Here is a 10496-nt window from a genome sequence, read left to right on the forward strand (position 1 = left end):
ATGAAAATATATTTAACAAAGCCAAAACTTAAAACAGGCAGACCAATAAAAGAGGTCAACTCAGACTAAACTCAAGATAATAATTAACAAAACCTCAAACAAACATATGGTAAACTGACCTGCTGAAATGACACACAGGGGGACTTAAATACTGGTTTAGCTAAACCAAATGACACACACGGGGGAAAACAAGATGGCTGCCATATAACCAACTAATACAAAACATTTAAACAAACATGAAACACCCCCCAGGCAATGAAGCATGTGGTGCAATCCAATTAGGCTGTCAGCAGTACTTCAGGTCTCCCAGCCCTTTGCCACACCTTTTGCCAGACAGGAGGAGACACCAACCCCCAGGTAACTCAAACAAAGATGTATTAATATAACAAAACAGAACTTTGACCTTGCAAGGTTAATATGTGTGCACGCCATATAAACATTGGAAGGTGTGATGGAAAAATGAATACATTTAAGAAACGATATTGAACAATAAATAGAATATTTTAAAGTAGTGACTGTAAATTAAACTAAAGTGAATCAACGGGTGATGAGGTATGGAGCTTACCATGTGTGGCATGCCATCACACACCTCCCCTCTTCAGAGCTCTCGCTGGAACAGCGAGAGAGATAGTCAGCAGTAAGGTTCTCCTTGCCTGGTACGTGGTGGACGGTGAATCGGAATGGCTGTAAGGCCAGGTACCAGCGGGTAATTCGCCCATTTGTGTCCTTCATCTGCTCAAGCCACTGTAGTGCTTTGTGATCAGTTTCCAAGGTGAAGTCTCTTCCCAGTAGATAGTAGCGGAAGGAGTCCAGGGCCCACTTGATCGCTAAGGTCTCCTTCTCTACTGTGGAATACCGAACTTCCCGTGGAAACAGTTTCCGGCTGATGTAAGCCACTGGATGGCGGCCTTCCATGGTTTCCTGAAGGAGGACAGCTCCCAGGCCCCGATCTGAAGCATCAGTCTGTAATATGAATGGTTCATCAAAGTTGGGACTGTACAAAACCGGTTGCTTACTTAGTGACTGTTGTATGTCATGAAACGCTGCCACTGCCTCCTCTGTCCACTGGATATAATTGGGGGAACGTGATCCCGTCAGGTCTGTGAGCAGAGCTGCCCTGTTGGAGAACTGAGGGATGAAACGACGGTAGAAACCTGCCATGCCCAAAAAGGATCTCAGCTGCTTCCTTGTTTGGGGCAGGGGGGATGATTCCATGGCCTTGATTTTGCTGACTTGTGGCCTGATAACCCCCTTGCCGATGACATGGCCCAGGTATTCTGTCTCAGCAGCGGCGAAAACACACTTTGACGGATTCACCGTCAACCCAGCTGAGTGCAGGTGGTCCAGAACAGTTCGCAGGTGTTCCACATGCTCCTCCCAGGTGTTGCTGTGGATAACAATATCATCCAAGTAAGCAGCAGCAAAGTCAGAGCAGTCATGTAATACCTGATCCATCAGCCGTTGGAAAGTTGCTGGAGCTCCATGTAGTCCAAATGGCAAGACTGTAAATTGGAAAAGCCCCCATGGTGTTCTGAATGCTGTGAACTCTCTGGACCGTTGAGTGAGTGGGACCTGCCAGTAACCCTTACACAGATCTATTGTGGTCAGGTACCTTGCTTTTCCCAGACGTTCAAGTAGATCATCAATTCTTGGTGTCGGGTAGGAGTCAAACATGGATATGGAGTTCAGGTACCTGAAATCAATGCAGAACCTCATACTCTCATCCTTTTTGGGTACCAAGACCACAGGGTTGCACCATTCACTCTTAGATCTTTCAATGATCCCTAGAGATAGCATCAAATCGATTTCCTTCTTCAATGAAGGCAGCAGACGTTCTGGGATCCTGTAACTTAATTGTCTCACAGAGGCACCTTCTCGTACCACAATATCATGTTCGACAATGTCAGTTCTCCCTGGATTCTCTTGAAAGACTGCTGATTTACACATTTCTCTCACCTGCTGCTGCTTGTCCTCTGGGAGATGGCTGAGATCATAATCTAGAGAGCCAGCAGGTGGTAGATATTGCTCATCTGCTTCATCTTCTTCAGGCACTCGCCGTATGAGCATTGCATCCGCCTTGTGTTCAATACGCTCCACCCACTCCTTCAGAAGGTTTATATGCAAGACCTTGCTGGAGCGCAACTGCCCTGGGGTGGACACCTCATATGTGGTGGGTCCCAGCTTCCTCATGACTTCAAATGGCCCCTGCCACTTTGCCAACAATTTGTTGTTGTCACTGGGGAGGAGCACGAGCACCTTTTGTCCTGGCTCAAACGCACGCTGACGAGCAGATTTATCATACCAAGACTTCTGCTGCTGGGCCTCCACCATATGTGATTGAGCAAGTTCACCCATTTTCTCCAACCGTTCTCTCATCTGAATGACATAAGACAAAATGTTCTTGGATCCCCCCTCCACCTTGTCTCCCTCCCAAATCTCCTTTAACAGAGTTAGAGGGCCACGAACCTCATAACCATACAACAGCTCAAAAGGTGAAAAACCTGTGGAGGCTTGGGGGACTTCTCTATAAGCAAAGAGTAGATATGGCAGCCATTGATCCCAATCGTTACCACTGTCGTTGACAAACTTCCTGAGCATCTGTTTCAATGTCTGGTTAAACCATTCTGTCAGCCCATCAGTTTGAGGGTGGTATGGTGAAGTTCTCAGACTCCGGATGCCCAACAACTGATAAACTTGCTTTAACAGAGTAGACATGAAGTTAGTGCCTTGATCAGTTAGTATTTCTCGTGGAAACCCAACTCTTGCAAAGAACTGCACTAAACAAAATGCAATGGGCTTGGCCTTTATAGATTTTAAAGGGAACACCTCAGGATATTTTGTGGCATAATCTGTTACAACAAGCATGTAACGATTTCCTGCTTTGCTCTTCTCAACAGGCCCTACAATATCCATTTCAAGACGCTCAAAAGGAGTGCCGATGACAGGGAGAGGTTGGAGTGGAGCTCTATGGGGGATTTTAGCAGATGTTATCTGACACTGTGGGCAACTTTTACAAAACTGAGCCACATCTTTGCTAAGACCAGGCCAGTAGAAATGATGTTTGATGCGAGCTGTGGTCTTGTGTTTACCAAGGTGGCCAGCCCACAGAATAGAATGCCCTAAGGTGAGAATGGCGTTTCTAACCTTCTGGGGAACCACCAGCTGCAGCACCGACCCCTGCTGACGATAGAGAATGTCATTTTGCAAGATGTACTCACTGTTAACCTGCTCCACTCCAGGTTCCTTTTCTTTGGCCTTCCGGAAAAGAGATATTAAAGATTGATCAGATTTTTGGAGTTCAGCAATTTCAGTTGGAATATTAAACCCTAGGGGTGACGGTGTTGGCTCAGCGTCTGTTAGTGTATCCACAGGTGAAAATTTGAATTTCTCCTGCCTTCTTTGTCTGCGGGTCTTCCGTGGCTTCACAGTTGTCTCAAACTCCTCATTAAAAAAAAAAAAAAAAAAAAGGCAGGGCACTCAGGGTCTCAGAGTGGGTACTGACTTGCTTAGCCTGAGCTCTGGTAACAGCTACATTGCACTCCTCAGTCTGCTCAGACTCCAACAAATCAAAAAGCACAGGAAGGTCACGCCCTAACACGGCAGAGTAAGGCAAACTGTTCACAACACCCACATTCAGCAGATACATCAGGGGCCTGTTCTTCGTACCGCGCTAAGTGAGTTAGCTGGATGAGATTGTTGACGATTTCGTGTGATCCTGGATCGTTCGGTTCCCCGAAGCCCATCTGGGACTTGCTGTCATAGCAACAGAGCCGTAAGCGTAAACCTGCTGGGGAGCAGGTTTACTTTATGTAAACAGGATTAGATCGCGGCCACGCAGGTATGCCCGCGTCATTCATACGAAAGCAACAGCGATATTCCACCACTGTTTCACCATAAATAAATAACATCAATGTAACTAAAGACAATGCAGCACCTGATCCATTTATTGATTTCACACAGGTCATTTCCTAAAAAAGGGAAATGTACTATTAACATTCTATTACATGTATGTGATTATTACAGATTTAATTCATATTTCAGAGTAGCAATTGTAAATTACTTCGTGTAATCAAGATGAGAGACCACGGCTATAAAAGCGAAGGTGGATTTGGGAAGTCTGTCGCAGCCATGTCCTGTCCGTATACGCGAGCCACCCATTGCGGAAGGTGCAAGATTGATAAGGAGAGTCCTCAGAATCCAGCGTATATTGCGGGACAGACAGGATCCTTTAGCTCAGCGCGACAGTGTGCTCATAGAGAGATATCGATTTTCCCGTGAGGGTATTATTTACTTAACCAACTTGTTGACGAGGGGGTGCAAGACCACCACCTGTCTTTTGTTGCTCTGCCCTTTTCTTGGTTGCTGTTATAAACAAACAGATTATTCCAGGGTCTCTTTCCAAGAGACGAAAAGCAATATAAGTGATAAATATTACCATTCTGTAGAATATTCTTATATTTCACTTTTACCTGTTCCCATGTTCTAGTGAGTCCTGTCGTGGCTCTAATGTGAAAGAGGATAAAATATAACATATTATAATATAATGTAATATAATATTGGATAATATAGTGTAATATAATAAATCTACCCTACCGCCTACTGGTGTTGGCCAGAGGGGCCGATGGCGCGATATGGCAGCCTGGCTTCTGTCAGTCTGCCCCAGGGCAGCTGTGGCTACAACTGTAGCTGCCTCCACCAGTGTGTGAATGTGAGAGTGACTGAATAGTGGCGTTGTAAAGCGCTTTGGGTGCCTTGAAAAGCGCTATATCAATCCACTCCATTATTATTGTTATTATTAAATTACTTACGAGTTTAATTTGTCAGCAACTTCCTGCCAGCCCTCGCTCCTTGCTTTTGCAGCCTTTGCAGTGTTCCCTTGCGTTCTGATTAAACTCTGAAACTCCTGAAATCCCTCACTCAAGAGTTCTTGCTCTGCTGCCGAAAAATACCGAGCGCGCTCCGTCGACATTTTCGCCGACCAATCAGAGGGTTGCCGATCAATGTTTCTACTATCGATGCGTAGCCCCTTTTACGACATCCAGTGATGTCACATTACTGCATCCAGCTGTACTAATCGTCAACAGCAGGTGTGTTCGGGGAACCGGATTAGCGCGCTCACGGTTAGCGCGATGGTTTGGTCTTGGATGTTTCATTTGATCTTGGATGTAGTAAGCCACGTACGAAGCACAGGGCCCTGGTCCTGAACTTTAATGTAGATGTCAGCTGTCGGATATCTTTTCTCATCTCCATGGACACAACAGATTGAAATTGTATCACTGGTGCGAACAATATTAGGTGGGGCAAAATCTGAGTGAATAAGAGACCGAGAACTGCCAGAGTCAAGAAGGGCATTGAGTAGAACCCCATTCACTTCAATCTGGCTCATTTTGATGGATTTGTCACTCTCCTGCTCAGGATCAGCATTAGAACGAGCAGCAAAACACATTTGCACCATTTTAGCAGAATTTCTTGGGCACATAGGTTTTGTATGGCCCTCTAATCCACAAAGATAACAAATGAGCTTCTTACCAGAGGCCTTTGGTGGTCTAGTGGTAGACTGAGAGCTCTTACTGGTGCTTGTATTTGCTGAATCCAGATGGTTTTGCTGAGGTATCTTCCGGGTGTCCCTCGATACCTTCCATGCATTATGGCTCCATGCTTGCCCCTTCTTTCTGGCAGCAACAAAAACATCAGCTAACCGAGCTGCTTCCATTGCTGAACCAGGGTTGTGTTCTCTGATCCAAACCTGAAGCTCAGGAGATAACATTCTGAGAAACTGCTCCAAGATTATAGTTTCACCAATGTCATGAATAGTTTTACCCTTTGGCTGGATCCATTTCCCATAAAGCTCCTTCAGTCTCGCATATAGCTCACGAGGGCTTTCATCTGGTTGAACGTCCAGGGATCTGAATCTTTGACTATATGTTTCAGGGTTAATGTCATATTTTGACAGAATAGCTGATTTCACTTTATCATAGTCTAATGAATCATCAATGTCCATGTGAACATAGGCACCTCTAGCTTTACCAGTAAGCAAGGGTATCAAATGAAAAACCCAATCTGACTTCTGCCATCGATAAGCTGTAGCCATACGTTCAAATGTGATCAGGAAATGTTCAATATCATCAGCTTCAGTTAATCTTTCCAATCTGCCCTCTATTTGTAGGGGAAACTGAAATGCTGGTGAAATGGCTGGATTGGAATTAGTCATAACTGGTTCAGCCTGGGCCTGCTGAACAGAGGAAGAAGGATGAATATCAAACTCTAATGATTCAGAGAGAGCTTCTGCAGAATCTGATGGTGATGTTCCGACTTGGATTTCTGACTGCAAAAGTCTAAACTGATGTTGAAAGGCTTTAAATCGCTGTTCTTGTCGTGCATTTAACTCACTCTGTTTTGCATCCCGGATGTCCTGTTGTTCCATGTGAGCATGTAGCATATTGACTAGATCAGACAAAGTAGGCTCCTTTTCAACTCTCTCCACAACTTCAGTGACTCCTGAGGCTCCATTTTCCTCCTCTTCACAGGTTTGCTGAGCAGATCCCTTTTTCTTTTCATTCTTGCCACCACGATGCATTCTTCCTCCTCATGGGGAAAAACAGAAGAAAAAAAAAAGAAGAAAAAAAGACCTGTGTCCAATACTGGATGATCCCACCGCTGCCACCAATTGTCAGGGACCAAGCAGTAAAGCATAAAGGACACCGGTGGTTTTAATTTAAAAAAAAAAAAAAAAAAAAAAAAAAAAAAAAAACGGGTTTTATTGACCCAAAAATATGAAAATATATTTAACAAAGCCAAAACTTAAAACAGGCAGACCAATAAAAGAGGTCAACTCAGACTAAACTCAAGATAATAATTAACAAAACCTCAAACAAACATATGGTAAACTGACCTGCTGAAATGACACACAGGGGGACTTAAATACTGGTTTAGCTAAACCAAATGACACACACGGGGGAAAACAAGATGGCTGCCATATAACCAACTAATACAAAACATTTAAACAAACATGAAACACCCCCCAGGCAATGAAGCATGTGGTGCAATCCAATTAGGCTGTCAGCAGTACTTCAGGTCTCCCAGCCCTTTGCCACACCTTTTGCCAGACAGGAGGAGACACCAACCCCCAGGTAACTCAAACAAAGATGTATTAATATAACAAAACAGAACTTTGACCTTGCAAGGTTAATATGTGTGCACGCCATATAAACATTGGAAGGTGTGATGGAAAAATGAATACATTTAATAAAGAAACGATATTGAACAATAAATAGAATATTTTAAAGTAGTGACTGTAAATTAAACTAAAGTGAATCAACGGGTGATGAGGTGTGGCGCTTACCATGTGTGGCATGCCATCACACTGTTCCACACCTAAGCCAGTAGCACACTCTGACCAGCACAGAGGAAATCCACCAGAAACCTCTCCCTCCTCCTCCACACTGCTCTTCTCCAGCTTATATCACCCCTGAGGGTAATTGGTTGTAACGAGAGCAGATGAGCAGCAGGTGTGGCCTATAGGAGAGGGCAGGGGCAGAGAGAGACAAGGGGAGGGGCCAGAATGAAGGAGGAGGAGAGGGAGAAGACAACACCACGCCCACACACTCCCACAGCCTCCCAGGATGTAACAGCTGCAATAACTGAGGCAGTGATTGTTGTGTCCCCTGTGACATGGGCTGTCGCTCTCAAACAGAAAAAAAGAAAAGGTTTGACATCCGACAAAAAGAAGAGAGCAGGTATCGAACAAAGACCACCTGGCCTGTCAGCCCCAGAAGATAAAGTCACTACAATTACTGGACAAACGTTCTTTACCTGGATGAACTAACAGTATAAGAGATAATATCCATCTGTGTTGTTTAGTCTTTTTTTTATTGGCAAAACCCAGAAGTGAAAGTTCCATAATATGTTGAATATGTATGTTACATTTCAAAATGATTACTTAGGGAAATCTAAATAGTGCATTCAACTCAAGTAAAGTAAGAAACTCAAACAATTTGTCACGATCCTGGGTCTCCTGACCCAGCGTTTTTAGTTCTTTGTGATTTTTGTATTATTGTACTTGTGTGTGATTTATTCTATGGCTTCTAGTTTTGATCCCTTGCCCTTCATGTCTCTCTGTGTCCCCTCTGTTCTGTGTAATTGTGTGTCTTTGCATGTTTGAGTTTCTTGTTGTCTGTCACTCTGCATTGTGCATTATGTTCTCATGGTTGGTCTTTTGTTACTCCCTCTAGTCTAGTCTCTTGTGTTCCAAGCTGAGTATTTCCCTGTGTATTTTGGTTCTTAGTCCTCTGCCTTATGGTTTGTCTCTGTGTTTCTTAGTTGCTGTCTCCACTGTGTCAAGTTCACGTCTCTGTGTGATACTTCCTGTTTTACTTTGAAGGTCCATGTCTTATGTGAATGCATCCTGCTTTGCTTGTCTCGTCAGTCCTGATTTCTCCCAGCTGTGCCCTCCTTCTGTGTCTCATTCCCCTCATTACTTCCCAGTGTATTTAAGCCCTGTGTTTCTCTTTGTCAGTGTCGTAGTCTCCCTCATGCTGTGTGTTTCTACCTGTAGCTCCCTGTGTGTTTTGTTAGCCGTCCCAGTTTAGATTTTGTAGAGTTTTTGTGTTCAGCAATAAAAGCTGCCCTTTTGAGTTAAATCCTGTCTCCAGTGAGTTTGCGTTTGGGTCCTTCTCCTGCCTGCCACGCAGCCGAAACATGACACAATTTAAGTTTGACAATCAGAGCTAATTGGTTCATTGGTTTCCGCTAATGAATACAACACAAAAAAAGCTCAGATTTTCATACGTCTAATGCAGACATATGCACCTCTGGTGAGATCACCCAGTAGTTTGTGGTACTGTTTTAGACAGTGATAAAGTTCACTGTTGCCATCTTGGTGTTCTATTCAATTCAATTCAATTTTATTTATATAGCGCCAAATCACAACATAAGTCGCCTCAAGGCGCTTCATAGATACAGAGAAAAACCCAACAATCATATGACCCTATATGAGCAAGCACTTTGGCAACAGTGGGAAGGAAAAACTCCCTTTTAACAGGAAGAAACCTCCGGCAGAACCAGGCTCAGGGAGGGGCGGCCACCTGCTGCGACCGGTTGGGGTGAGAGAAGGAAGACAGGATAAAAGACATGCTGAGGAAGAGAGACAGAGGTTAATAACATATGATTCAATGCAGAGAGGTCTGTTAATACATAGTGAGTGAGAAAGGTGACTGGAAAGGAAAAACTCAATGCATCATGGGAATCCCCCGGCAGCCTACGTCTATTTCAGCATAACTAAGGGAGGATTCAGGGTCACCTGGTCCAGCCCTAACTATATGCTTTAGCAAAAAGGAAAGTTTTAAGCCTAATCTTATAAGTAGAGATAGTGTCTGTCTCCTGAATCCAAACTGGAAGCTGGTTCCACAGAAGAGGGGCCTGAAAACTGAAGGCTCTCCCTCCCATTCTACTTTTAAATACTCTGGGAACAACAAGTAGGCCTGCAGAGCGAGAGCGAAGTGCTCTAATAGGGTGATATGGTACTACAAGGTCATTAAGATAAGATGGGGCCTGATTATTTAAGACCTTGAGGAGCAGGATTTTAAATTCAATTCTGGATTTAACAGGAAGCCAATGAAGGGAAGCCAAAACAGGAGAAATATGCTGTTAGATTTTGTATTGTTGATTGTCATTTATGCTTAGAAACATTTACTTATATATGCTTAGAAGTATATAATCATTGGTAGATTGAAAGGATGTCTCATCCTAAAAGAGGTCTGTATTAACTCTGTGTACATTCCTCTACACGAGTGTCCTGCTATAAATCACATACCCCCTAGGAGAGGGTTTATCTTTTCTTATTGATTTATGGTATAGCAAACACACGTATGTCTGTTTTAGTCTAAGTGCTCTTTGTTTATAAATGAACTGTTGGACTTCCTCATCGTGTTATCTAGGGTGAACCATCTAGGGTTACTCTCTTCCTGACCAAGGATGTTTGTTGTGTGCCTTTGTGCGTATAGGACCCTTTGATCAGCAGTAACACGCACACACACCCACACCCACACACACACACCCACATACACAGGCACTCTTTGTGTGTATGTAGACGTCATATGTTAATGAACCTATGCATATTCATGTAACCTCAATAAAAGAACAGTGGTACGGGAGAACGGACGAGAGCAACTGGGGTCAGACGAGAGAGCGGTGTCTGTCCGGTTTTCTCCCGTGCACGAGTAACATGAAGAACTTTGCCTACTTGTGTCTTGCTTTGCAGTGTAATTATATTGTCTTCAACGTTCCAGCGGATAGGTACAAGCTACAAACCTATCATATGCTCTCTCTTTCTAGTCCCTGTCAGTACTCTTGCTGCAGCATTTTGGATTAGCTGAAGGCTTTTCAGTGAGTTTTTTGGACATCCTGATAATAATGAATTACAGTAGTCCAGCCTGGAAGTAATAAATGCATGAACTAGTTTTTCAGCGTCACTCTGAGAAAGGATATTTCTAATTTTA

Source organism: Maylandia zebra, linkage group LG17, assembly GCF_041146795.1.
Source record: "Maylandia zebra isolate NMK-2024a linkage group LG17, Mzebra_GT3a, whole genome shotgun sequence".
Lineage (NCBI taxonomy): Eukaryota > Metazoa > Chordata > Actinopteri > Cichliformes > Cichlidae > Maylandia > Maylandia zebra.